This window comes from Rhinatrema bivittatum, chromosome 10 (assembly GCF_901001135.1).
Source record: "Rhinatrema bivittatum chromosome 10, aRhiBiv1.1, whole genome shotgun sequence".
Lineage (NCBI taxonomy): Eukaryota > Metazoa > Chordata > Amphibia > Gymnophiona > Rhinatrematidae > Rhinatrema > Rhinatrema bivittatum.
Window position 1 is genome coordinate 28,642,761 of NC_042624.1, and position 13,884 is coordinate 28,656,644.

Below are 13,884 nucleotides of genomic sequence, written 5' to 3' on the forward strand. Positions count from 1 at the left end.
TGGCCTTAAGAAAGTCAGGGAGCTCATTTCAGAACTGAAAGCCAGCAATGGAGAACATTCGCTCACAGCATTAAGCCAGGTGCATAAATTTGACAATAGGGATGACAAGAAAGACTTTGATGCAGTTCTATTGCTGGAATACTGCAGAAGATTATGACATCAGTAATTCTAAAATGTTATGTAAGTCAGAGGAGCCATTCAAAAATTATTCTGTCTTCACAGTGGGCTGGATTTTAAAAGCTCTATGTGCGTAAATCCAGAGGATTTACATGCGCTGGGCCTATTTTAAAAAGCCCCGGTGACACGCGTAAAGCCCCGGGACACGTGTAAGTCCCAGGGCTTTACTAAAGGGGCGAGCCAGGGGCGAGGCAGGGGCGGGGCCAGAGGCCTCTGCACAGTGGCCATTGGCCGTGCGTCAGAGGATCGCGTGCAGGCAGACTGCCGACGCGCGCAACTTGCACCTGCCCAGAGGCAGACGAAAAAGGTAAGACAAAGGTCAGGGGGGGATAGGTTAGGGGAAGGGGTGGGAAGGTCAGGCTAGGGAGAAGGGAATGGGAAAGGCAGCACGGCTTGGCACGCACAAGGTGCACAATTGTGCATCCCCTTGCACGCGCCGAGCTCCGATTTTATAACATGCATGTGCCTGCGCGCGCATGTTATAAAATTGGGTGTACATGTGCGCACGCCGGGTAGTGCATGCACCTTTTAAAATCTACCCCAGTGTGTTTATAAGTTTTCCTTGTTATACTGCCATCTTATATTCTGTTGTGATTTTGTTTGGCTTAGATTTTCAGCAGGGTATAAGTCCTTTACTCTTACTGATTATTGTTATCTGCTGTTTGAAGGTTTTCAACATCCTGATTGGACAGTAGCTACCCCTGTGTTCCTTTACTCAGTATGTTTTTCCCCTACTGATCAAGGGGTTAAAGGGCACTTAGGGAAGATAAGACCATTGCGGAAAGACTAAACAAATTCTTTGCTTTGGTATTTACTGAAGAGAATGTTGGAGAGATACCCATTCTTGAGACGGTTTGGAAGAGTGACGATTCAGATGAACTGAACCAAATCTCAGTGAATCTGGAAGATGGGGTAGGCCAGATTGACAAACGGAAGAGTAGTAAATCACCTGGACTGGATGGTATACACCCAGGGTTCTGAAAGAACTAAAAAATGAAAATTCAAACCTATCATTAAAATAATCTGTTATACCCAAAGACTGGAAGGTGGCCAATGTAGCCCTGATATTTAAAAAGGGTTCCATGGGTGATCCAGGAAACTATAGACCAGTGAGCTTGATTTTAGTACCGGGAAAATTAATGGAAACTATTATAAAGAATAAAATCACAAAACATTTAGACATGGTTTAATGGGACACAGCCAGCATGGATTTACCCAAGGGAAGTCTTGCCTCACAAATCTTTTTTGAAGGGGTGAATAAATATGTGGTCAAAGGTGAATTGGTAGTTGTGATGTATTTGGATTTTCAGAAGGTGTTTGACAAAGTCTGTCATGAGAGGCTTCTAAGAAAACTAAAAGGTCATGGGATAGGAGGCGATTTGTAGATTGCAAACTGATTAAAAGACAGGAAACAGAAAGTAGGATTAAATGGTCTGTTTTCACAATGGAAAAAGATAAACAATGGAGTTCCTCAGGGATTTGTACTGGACCGGTGCTTTTAATATATTTATAAATGATCTGGAAAGTGGTATGCCAAGTGAGGTGATCAAATTTGCGAATGACACAAAATTATGCATAGTAGTTAAATTTCAAGCGGATTGGGCTAAATTACAGGAGTAGCTTGTGAGACTGGAAAATTGGGCTTCCAAATGACAGATGAAATTTAATGTGGACAAGTGCAAGGTGATGCATATAGGGAAAAATAACCCATGCTGTAGTTAAACAATGTTAGGTTCTATCTTAGGAGTTAACACCCAGGAAAGAGATCTAGGCATCAAGGTGGTTACTACAGTGATATCATCGGTTAAGTGTTTTATGACAGTCAAAAAATCAAACCGAATGTTAGGAATTATTAGGAAGGGAATGGTGAATAAAATGGTGAATGTCATAATGCCTCTGTATTGCTCCATGGTGAAGACCGCACCTTGAATACTGTGTGTAATTCTGGTCGCAACATCTCAAAAAAGATATAGTTGCAGAGTAGGGGACCAAAATGATAAGGGGTTTGGAATGGTTCCCTCTGAGGAAAGGCTAAAGTGGTTAGGGCTGTACAGGTTGGAGAAGAGATGACTGAGGGGAAGATATGATAGAAGTCTACACAATCATAAAAGGACTTGAACAGGTTAATGTAAATTGGTTATTTACTCTCTCAGATAGTAGAAGGACCAAGGGGCACTCCATGAAGTTAGCAAGTAGCTCATTTAAAACAAATCAAAGAAAATTATTTTTCACTCAGCACATACTTAAGCTCTGGAATTCATTGCCAGAGGATGTGGTTATGGCAGTTAGTGTAACTGGGTTTTAAAAAAGTTTGAATAAGTTCATAGAGGAAAAGTCCATAAACTGATATTAATTAGTAAGGAATAGTAGCTTGAGTTCTATTTATCTTTGGGTACTTGCCAGGTACCTGTAGCCTGGATTGGCCAGTGTTGGAAACAGGATGCTGGGCTTGATGGACTCTTTGATCCAGTATGGCACCTTCTTATTATTATTGCCTGGAGGGATTTTCAATTGGAGAAAATTCTCTTTAGTCACAAGCTCCTGCGAAAGACTTTTTTTTAAACTACACATTCATCCACAGCTATCAGTTGCTTCACAGACTGAAATGGGGTTTCCAGAGGAAACTGATCAGCTGTAACAATTTTCAGAATCTGTGCTGCTATCCTTTGCTCTACCTCCTTCACAGAGAGTGTTGTGCGGTTTTTCATTGTAATAAATGTTGGATATCAATAACTGAGTTTATCTAGTATCTGGAGCTGGTACTAAAGGTTAATGAGCTGTCAGGCAGCACTAAGAAGGCAGAATGTGTTTTGCCAGGACAGCACAAAAGTCATGAATGAGAAAGACTCATGATAGTTTACGTTCTAATGAAACTATTATTAACTTCTACCACAAAGAGGCAGGATGAGGAAATTCCCAAACCAAACACCCCTGAACATCTTAGTTCCAGCATGTACAACTTACAGTTTAGAAGTAACACCTCTCAAGTGTCGGCCTTATCACAAGACCTTTCCCTCGAAAAACGTATCCCTAATATGGATAGAAAATGGCTTAATAGAGCATAATCTAAGAAATCATTAATGTGTAGATCAAACTCACAAATCAGGCTATTAACACTTATAGGCTTTCCCCATCCAATAAGTGCTCTATACAATAAACTCCTTTAGCTTTCCAAGCAGTAAAAGCTCTTGCAGAAAGGCCAACAGGAAAGTTTCGATTGTAGAATAGATATATAAGATAAAAATAATGTCTTGCACCCATTTATCCCAAATTTTCATAGAATTTTCCAAGGTGAATGGCATGCAAACTAACTGCCTCCAGGAGTGCCTAGGTTGTCCTGTTAATGCTCAAATAGGCATAAGTCCTAGAAAAGATTGTTCCAATTGCACCCATTGTTTTGAACCAACTCTCCTATTTCACTCTATAATTGCTTGCAGTTGAGAAGCAGCATAGTACCAAATTAAATTAGGAACACCTAGTCCACCCCTGATTTTAGGTTGAAACATTACAGATTGTGAAACCCTAGGGGGTCTATGCCTCTAAATAAAATAAAAAATAATTTAATGCCAAGATTTCAATATAGCCGAAGAAATTGTTATAGGTAACATCAAACATAGAGGAATCTAGGCTAAATATTCATCTTGCCAGTGGCAATTCTCCCCAACCAAGAAAATCCGTATATTTCCCATTTATCTAACTCTTTTGAGATGTTTAGCCAAAGGTATGTAGTTTAAATTAAACAAGTCTTCAACATGGCTCTTAATATAAACCCAGATACTTAATCTTTTGTCTCACTCATTTAAATAATAATTTCCGATGTGGCTGCCCCATAATAAGTTCTGGTACCATTACATTCAAATTTTTGGATTTATCCAAATTAACTTTAAATCCCAAAACCACACTAACTTGTTTCATTTCACCCACTACTCCCTCAAGAGACACCTCTGGATAACATAAAGTAAATAAAATTAAATTAAAAAAGTAATAAAATAAAATTAGATAGAATATCTCTCTTTATTTGGATTTAGCTGCACTAATAATCTCTGTTTAGATATTAATATTGGGGCATAAATTTGCTGAGGGTTCATTCAAAGCAGAGGACAAAAAATTCCAGAAAGTGTTCTGCTCTACCTAGCTTGGGGGCGCTGACTCAGAGCCAGCAGGGGTAAATCAGATCCATTGTGGGCTGTGCTCAGTGAGGAGGCAGGAAGCACTAAAGCTTCTTGTGTCCAGCTAAGTAAAAGGTTAACTTAGTAAACCAACCAGGTCTTATCAAACTCAATTGCAGATACAGAGTCCTGAGAACAACCTTGACTAAGGTTTAACTGTTTACCTCCCTCCCACCCCGCCCCTCTACCCACCCACCCCTAGGTTTGCTTTTCTGATATAGTCTGCCTAAATACATAATTGGCAACAAGATAAATTAGTAAATTGGTATTTCCTTAGGTGTTATCCATCAAATAAATTTACCAAAATGAGGACTATCCAATGTAACAATTTGGAGTCTTTATTCTGAGGGAAATCATCTGGAAACTTAGGGCTTGCCTGATTTGTTCAGAATTCTCATCCTTGAAAAAGGAGCTGGCTGATGTTAAAGCTGAATTAGCAGCAATAAATAAAGTTTCACCCACTTTACATTATTCAGGAATTAATTCCCCATTACCACAGAAAAACCAAATGTGAAGGAAAAAGAGATTTACAGTGGGCTGAGGTAGAATAAGACCTGTGACCCACAGACATAAAGATGCTTGGCTGCATAGGGAGAGGAATGGTCAGCAGAAAAAGGGAGGTGATGTTGCCCATGTATGTCCCTGGTGAGACCTCATTTGGAATACTGAGTACAATTCTGGAGACTGCGCCTTCAAAAAGATATAAACAGGATGGAATCGATCAGAGGGTGGCTACTAAAATAGTCAGCGGTCTTTGATCTAAAGCATATTGGGATAGACTTAAATATCTAAACATGTATATCCTAGGCAAGATATGGGAGATTTGATAGAGAGACATTCAATGGAAGGAGACTCTAGAACGAGGGGTCATGCTATGAGGGTGACAGGAGAAATCTTAGGAAATAATTCTTTATAGAGAGGGTGGTGGAAATGGTGGAGACAAAACAGTATCTGAATTCAAGAAAGCATGGGATAATACAGGGGATCTCTAAGGAAGTGATAAGAATTTATAATGATAAGTAGACTGGTTGGGCCATACGGTCTTTTTTGCTGTCATGTTTCTATGGTTTCTAGAAAAGTGAGGAGATTGGCTGGGAAGATGAAGAAGGAGGGGGAATCAGCTGGGAGCAAGAAGAAAAATTAGTGAGAAAGGTGAGAGCAGTGGACAGAGAGACATGGAGATGAAAGAAAGAAGAAAAATAGAAAGAAAGAAAGGAAAGAAAGGAAGAAGAAAGAAGAAGAAAATAGAAAGAAAAGAAAGAAAGATGAAAATGAACAGGGAAATGAAAAGTCATTTGACAAAAGGAATGAGAAAAAAGAAAGGCATAACTAAGATACAGAAGAGATTGTGAAATGTGGGTCTGAAGAGTTCATGCTGAGCATAATTAGATAGAGTGCGGCATTTTCTTTCCCAGTGAGAGGGAGGCAGTTTGGCTCTGAGTGCTAGTACGATAATGTATTGGGAGCTTTATTTATTTATTTATTTTAAAATATTTCTATACCGGACTTCATGAATGGGATTCATATCAGGCCGGTTTACATGGAACAAGGGATAAACGAAAGTAACCAAAAACAAGAAGGCTGAAAATAGCAAAGTTACAATATAACAGGGGGATTAAACTTGGTAGCTATAGTAGCTACCAAGTTAGTATAGAGATAGGAATAATAAATATAAATCATGTAGATACGATGTGAAATTAGTAAACATTCAGTTCCTTGATCTGAGTCTGACGGATTGTTTTGAGTTAGGGGAAGGCTTGGAGGAAAAGCCACGTCTTAAGTTTCCTTCGAAAGGTGAGGAGGCAGGATTCCAGTCTTAGGTCAGTCGGTAATTTGTTCCAAAGGACTGGGCCTGCTGTGGAGAAGGAACGTTCTTTGGTGGATGTTAGACGGTGGATTTGGTAGGTGGGACTTGAAGCATTCCTTTATATGCCTCTCTGATGGGCCTTTCTGAAGCATGGTGTTTGAATGGGGTCTGAAGGTCTAGGGTGAGCTGTTTGTGGATGGTTTTGTAGATTATGGTGAGTGCTTTATGTAGAATTCTGTATTTTATTGGTAGCCAATGTAGGTTTCGGAGGATGGGGGTAATGTGAGCACTTCGGTTGGTGTTGGTTAAGATTCTGGCCGCTGCATTCTGGAGCATCTGCAGAGGTTTGTTGCTGAGATGGGAAGCCCCAGGAGTAAAGCATTACAGTAATTGTTTTCGAAAATAGCTTAGATTGAAGGACAGTTCTGAAGTCCTGGAAATGGAGAAGTGGTTTAATTCTTTTTAAAACTTGAAGCTTATAGAAGCAGTCCTTGGTGATATTATTGATTGATTTCTTTAAATTCAGATGATTGGAGTATGACTCCTAAATCTCTTGTTTGAGAAATCTGTGTGTCAAGAGCTGTAAAATCGGTGTTGGTCGAGTGTTCAGGGGAGATGAGAAGGATTTCCGTCTTGGATGCGTTGAGAACCAAATTCAGGCTGGAGAGGAGACTTTTTATGGATATCAGGCAATTTTCCCAGAAGACAAGTGTTTTTGGCAGGGTTTCTTTTATGGGGATCAATATCTGAACATCATCTGCTAGAGGTAGTGTGTTAATTTTAGGTTAGTGAGCATTGGCAGAGGGGTAGTAATAGATATTGAAAAGGGTTGGAGATAATGAAGAGCCTTGGGAACGCCTAGGTGATTGATTATAGCTTGGTGATTCTTTGTTGTTGACTCTAACCTTGTAGCTTCTATTGGTGAGGAAAGAGTTGAACCATCTGAGGGCGAGACCAGCGATTCCAATTTCTGAAAGACGGTTTTAATCGATTATATATATTTTTAATATTTTCATATATTAAGATAGTTCAATTATGTATTGAATTGTTATGCTTATTTACTTTAATTTAGATTCCACTACATTCAACATTGCTGTCATGAGTAGACTGCAATAAAACATCAATGTTTAACCTAAATAAAAACACATATAACAAACATAGACATACAATAAAACAACAGGTATTACTATGTATTTTATGATTATGTATTGTTAACATGAATTATAATGTACAAGTCATTAGGCCCGTTCAAACGGGCGAGAATCTGTCGGCCAGACCAGACCCGGTTTAGCCGCTCTTTCTCCACAACCTCTTACCCTTCCACTTACCCATATCCTCTTACCTTTTCCTTCCATCTCCTCTCATCTTCCCTTTTCTTCCCCTCTCACCTCATCCACAACCCTTCCCTCTCCCTCAGCCCTCCTCCACTCCCTCTTTCTTTCTTCTCCAGAACTTCTTACCCTTCCCACTTACTCACTACATCCTCTTACCTTTTCCTCCATCTCTCTCATCTCCTTTCCTTCCTCCTCCTCTCACCTCATCCACAATCCCTGCCCTCTCCCTCAGCCCTCCTCCACTCCCTCTTTTCCTCTTCTACAGGGCTGGCAGTTGTCCCTTGCGTGCCGGTTAAAACAGGCGAGATTTTAGCTCTGCTCCGGCCATCCCAACTTTCTCCCCCCTTCCCGGCAGCGACGGACGGGCTCGGCGACTCTTCTGCCCTTTTTCCGCCTCCTGTCCCTGAGTGTGACAGTCCAGCCATCCCTCCTCCCTCGGACCTTCCCCAGCGATGGAGGGACGAGCTCAGGCTGTTAACCTGTCGCTCAGAGCTCTCTGTGCCGCACATGCGTGGTAGAGATGCTTTCTATTGCACATTTGCAGCACGTCAGTCAAGCCTCATTTATCTATTATTATTTTATTTATTTAAATGGTTTTATATACCGACAACCGTTTGCACATCGTGTCGGTTTACAAGTAACTTACAAGCAATGTATATATAGGCATTGCCTTACAAAGAACAGTAAACAGTAGAACGAAATAACAGAGCAACAACTAGATAAATTAGAAAATGGGGGATTAAACTAGGGGTGACATAGGACATTATTATTAATGATTGTGTAATCATGCACTGTGTATGGATTTCACCCATAGAAAGTCATGACCCAAAATGATTAGATTAGATATGCATCTGTGAATAAAACTCCGAACCTAAGTGTGGTTAATACCTGCAGAGACCACTCTTTCTGCCACCTCATTAAATCAACTTGGTTTGTGTTTAGATCTTTTGGCTTGGCTTGATTTACATAGGAAATAATTTGCTTGCTTCCTCTGCTCTGTAACACCATGGACAAAATTAATAAAAGGGCTTTAAAAATTATAGCCTGGGATCTGAAATTTAGAAGGGAACTATCCTAGGAATCAGTTCCTATGACAGACCTGACAAATCTCCATTTTGTGGGTTCTCCCCAGCAGGAATCTATCTCCATGCTTTACTGCAGGAGATGTGAGCCCACCCACATGAGAAAGAAAGTCTGGTTGGCATGTGGCATCTCTATCCCTCCTCATCACTACATAATCCTAAATATATGACTCCTCTTCCCCTTAGTGTGACTATTGTTTCTCTCTTACATTTCCTCTGCCCTCTCCATGTCCCCTCACCAGTAAGAAGAGAGTGGTTGCCTCTTGCATGCAACTGAGTTGCAATGTGAACCACGTTATGTTGGAAAGTTTGAGAATTGTATGAGAATATCACAAGATTTCTAGGTTACTATGAAATTCAAACCATGATTGTGAACCACATTCTAAAGGCTATGCCAATATGAAGCATCTCTCAACTATCAGCCAGGGGATAGAATGAGGTAAGGGGGCACTGAGTCTCAGTGAACTTGGGTAAGTCCCTATACATTCTCCACCTTTATTTCTGTAACAAAAGTGGACCTTGTGTTTGTGGTGTGGTTGGTTCAGCCCAGATAGGGAACCCCCTTGTTAGGATTAGTGGTGTGTGGGCCTTGGGCCAAGATGAGAGATGGTACCACCCACGGGGAGGAGCCCGTGAGCCTCACCATTGGGAGGTGAGGTCTCGATGATGTCAGACACAGTTCAAGTCTAGAGTCTTTATTTAAAGAGATAGAGCAGCACTACCTGCAGAGCGGGAGGTGCCAGAGAAAGTCTCTCAGACACTGAGGTTCCACTGGTCAGTGGAGTGGGGGATACCCAAGGAGGATACCTCAGTATAGATGGTAATGATCCACAGAGTGGGATACACTGATGAAGTCCTCTGTAGAGATGGTAATGGTCCGCAAAGCAGGGTACACCAATGAAGTCCTCTATAGAGATGGTAATGATCTTCAGAGCGGGGTATACCAGAGAGGATCCTCGGTAGAACTGGTAATGGTCCACAGAGCGAGGTACACTGGAGAGATCCTCAGTAGAGCAAAGTGGAATTAGCAAGAGGGAACTCGTTGCCAAGTCACAGGTAGGCAGGGCCAGCCAGCTTAAATGTGCAGGAGGATTGACATCATCCCGAGGTTCCCACCATGACATGCTTAAGACTGGCCCATGCGCACATGCCTAAGTGATTCCGAAGGCAAGATGGTGGTCAGTGGCGTCTGTGCCACCCTGGGAAGCCTGGGAGCAGTAGGCAGGCCGGCGATGGCTGGTCGAGGCCAACAAGTCTTCCCAATGGAGTCAGGGATGTGAAGAAAGAGGTGAGCAACAGCGGTCGCAGCCATCTGCGACCGGGCGAAACAGTACCCCCCCCCCTTCTTAGGGTCCCTTCCCGGGGGTTTTGGCTTTCTTGGATGATAGGTATGGAATTGTTTGATCAACTCCTTGTCAAGAATATTGATGCAGGCTCCCAGCTATTTTCTTCGGGGCCAAATCCTTTCCACGAAATCAGATATTCCCAACGCTTCCCATGCTTTCTTATATCCAAGATTGTCTTCAATCTGATACATTATATCCTCTTCTGAAGCCAGAGTTGGGGCTCAGGAGGTTTCTTGGAGCATTCTGATAGGATGAGTGGTTTTAATAGTGAGATGTGGAAGGCGTTATGAATCTTGAGTGATGTGGGTAGAGGAAGGCTGTAAGTGACCGGGCCCAGTCGGCGAAGTACCGGAAACGGCCCGATGTATCTGGGACCAAAGCAGGATGAAGGTGGCTTTAGACGAATGATGCGGTGCTGAGCCACACCTTGTCTCCCGGGTTCAACTGGGGAGCTGCCCGATGATGGACATCATAGAAATTCTTTGATTTCAAGGCAGTTTGCTGGAGAAGTTGTTTGGTGGGCTCACAAAGTTGATGGAGTTCTTGTGCAGAGGTTTGCGCTGCCGGAGAAGGTACAGACAGAGGAATTGGAAGAGGAAGCAGAGGCTGGTGCTGTACACTACTTGAAAGGGTGATGACCCGGTGGATGCAGACTGATGGGAGTTCAAGGCGAACTCGGCCCACGGCAAATAGTCGGACCAGTCCATGGCTCACTAGGTGCAGGAAGAGGTTGTAAGAGACCCCAAGGACGGCCTGTCGGCGGCTTCTGACAGGCGCAAGTGGGACATGATTCCACATATGCTTAGCATCCTTCTTCATGGTTGGCCACCAATAGAATCTCTGGAGGGTGGAGCTTGTTCTAGCTTGTCTGGGATGACCTGAGAGTAAGGAATCATGTGCCCAGCGGAGGATTTTTTTACGAAGGGGTCGTGGGTCCACCATCTTCCCAGATGGCACTGTGAGTGTGGTGGAAAGGAGTACTTTAATCAGATTAGTGATGTGCCGAGGGACATCTGGAAATCATCTGTGGTGAACGAATGAGAGAGGGCATCGGCTCAGACGTTCTTATTGGCTGGCTGGTCTCAAGTCAAAAAAAGAGACCAGCAGGTCTGCCTGTGGTTAAGGTGTTGAGCATGGTGTAGGTACTCGAGGTTCTTGTGGTCAGTGTATACTGTTATTTGGTGCTACGCTCCCTCGAGCCAGGGGTGCCACTCTTCAAAGGCTAGTTTGATCACTAGCAATTCCTTGTCCCCGATTCCATAATTTTGCTCTGCTGGGGAGAAGCATCGGGAGAAGAAATTCCTCCCCGCTTCCACAAATCCACAAGACCGACCAGGGAAGCCTACAGAGGATGCCTCATTGTTCCACCCACGAAAACCACTAATCACAGCACCTTAAGAGACCGAGCCCTTTCCACCGCAGGCCCTCAGTTATGGAACTCCATCCCTCCAGAACTCAGAAACGAACCATGTCTCCTAACCTTTAGGAAAAGACTCAAGACATGGCTTTTCAGGCAAGCCTTCTCGAACTCTACCTAATATGCACCATAAACAAACTCTCTACTCAGAGACTGTACATATGAGACACCATATTTATATGGAACTTTTGTATATAATTATTCTCCTCTATCTCTTTCTATTTCTTACATTCCCAGTTCATTAGCCCTTGTTAATTGTAACTGCTTCTCTTCATCACGTTATTTATGTTTTTTGGTTGTATTATCCGCACCCCTGTTTTCTGTAAACCGACATGATGTGAACGAGTTCATGAATGCCGGTATAAAAAAACCTTAAATAAATAAATAAATAAATAAATAAGAAAGAGCACGGGTGCAAGGTGTGGTTAGAAGAATGCTGGCTGAGGACTGGCATCGTCACTGATGTCGGAGGCATCTATTCGATGATGAAAGGTCGTCGGGGGATCAGGATGGCGCAGGCATGGCTCTTGCAGAAATGTCTCTTAAGCTTCTGGAAGGTGGAGACGGCCTCGGGTGATCACACAGAGGGATTGGCTCCTTTTTGTGTCATAGTTGTGAGTGGGGTGGTTAATGTCAAATAGTGATTGATGAACAACCTGTAGTAATTGGTAAAGCCCAGAAATCTTCAGAGTTCTTTAAGACCCATGGGTTGGGGCCACTCCCGGATGCTCTTAGTCTTTTGTGGATCCATCTGGAACCCCTGGCTAGAGACCACATAGCCCAGAAAAGGAATGGACTCCTTGTGGAAAGAACATTTCTCCAGCCTGGCGTACAACTGATTGCCCCTTAAGCATTGCAGAATGTGGGCAACGTCCTGCTGGCGGCTCTGGAGGTCCTGTGAGAAAACCAGGATGTCGTCTAAATAGACCACAACACAACTGTAGAGCATGTCTGAAAATTTAATTCATCATATTCTGGAACACCGCAGGAGTGTTGCAGAGGCCAAACGGCATGGCCATTGCGGGTGTTAATTGCAGTTTTCCATTCATCGCCCTGGTGTACCTGACCAAATTGTAAGCCCCTCTGAGGTCCAATTTGATAAACATCTTGGTCCCCTGGAGCCTGTCAAAAAGTTCCGATATTAGTGGCAGGGGGTAGTGGTCCTTTTGTGTAATTTCATTTAAGCTGTGGTAATCTATGCACAGCCGGAGGAAGCCGTCCTTTTTCCCTACAAAAAAGAATCCTGCTCCGGCGGGAGATCTGGAAAGCCGAATGAAGCCTTTTTCCAAATTTTCTTGTATATTCTCGGACATGGCCTTCGTCTCAGTCAGTGAAAGTGGGTAGACTCTTCCTCGAGGAGGCTCAGTGTTGGGCAGTAAATTTATAGCACAATCAAAAGAGCGATGAAGGGGTAGAGTATCTGCGGTTTTCTTTGAGAACACATCCTGGAAGGAGGAAACCTGCGGCAGAAGTCCCGGAATAGAGGATGTTGTGGCTAGGCAGGGCATCAGAGACACGACTTCCAAACATTTTTTGTAGCAGGAGTCACCCCATTGGGACAGTTGCAGAGTGCTCCAATCAAATTGTGGAGTGTGTAGTTTCAGCCATGGTAGTCCAAGAACCATAGGATGTAGAGGTGTGAATCGTGTGATCGATCGTCTTAACGATTGATTTTGGCTGGGGGGGGAGGGAAATCTTATCGTCGTGTTGTTGTTTTTAAAAATATCGTTAAAAATCGTAAATTGGGGGAGGGCGGGAAAACCGGCACACCAAAAAAACCCTAAAACCCACCCCGAACCTTTAAAAGAAATCCCCCACCCTCCCGAACCCCCCCAAAATGTTTTAAATTACCTGGGGTCCAGTGGGGGGTCCCGACGTGATCTCCCTCTCTCTCGCCGCACGCTCTCTCTATCTCTCCTCTATCCATGGCGAACCGTTACCAGGCGAAGTTACCTTCTCAACGATCCCCATTCGACTTTGCACAGGATCTTTGCACACGGAGACCATCTCGACTTTGCACAGGATCTTTGCACACGGAGACCATCTCCTTTCTGATTCTGGACAAGGGTATACACCGTTACCAGGCGAAGTTACCTTCTCAACGATCCCCATTCGACTTTGCACAGGATCTTTGCACACGGAGACCATCTCCTTTCTGATTCTGGACAAGGGTATACATCCTATGTATACCCTTGTCTCTATCTCTCCTCTATCCATGGCGAACCGTTACCAGGCGAAGTTACCTTCTCAACGATCCCCATTCGACTTTGCACAGGATCTTTGCACACGGAGACCATCTCGACTTTGCACAGGATCTTTGCACACGGAGACCATCTCCTTTCTGATTCTGGACAAGGGTATACACTTTCTGATTCTGGACAAGGGTATACACCGTTACCAGGCGAGTTACCTTCTCAACGATCCCCATTCGACTTTGCACAGGATCTTTGCACACGGAGACCAGAATCAGAAAGGAGATGGTCTCCGTGTGCAAAGATCCTGTGCAAAGTCGAATGGGGATCGTTGAGAAGGTAACTTCGCCTGGTAACGGT

The 13,884-nt window shown here is 43.3% G+C and overlaps 1 protein-coding gene across 1 annotated transcript in view; it reads right to left on the reverse strand.

Annotated features, from left to right (window-relative positions):
* Positions 1–13,884, reverse strand: part of LOC115099919 (scavenger receptor cysteine-rich type 1 protein M130-like) — a 152,601-nt gene that overhangs the window by 3,645 nt on the left and 135,072 nt on the right. The gene's annotated exons all lie outside the window — the stretch shown is intronic.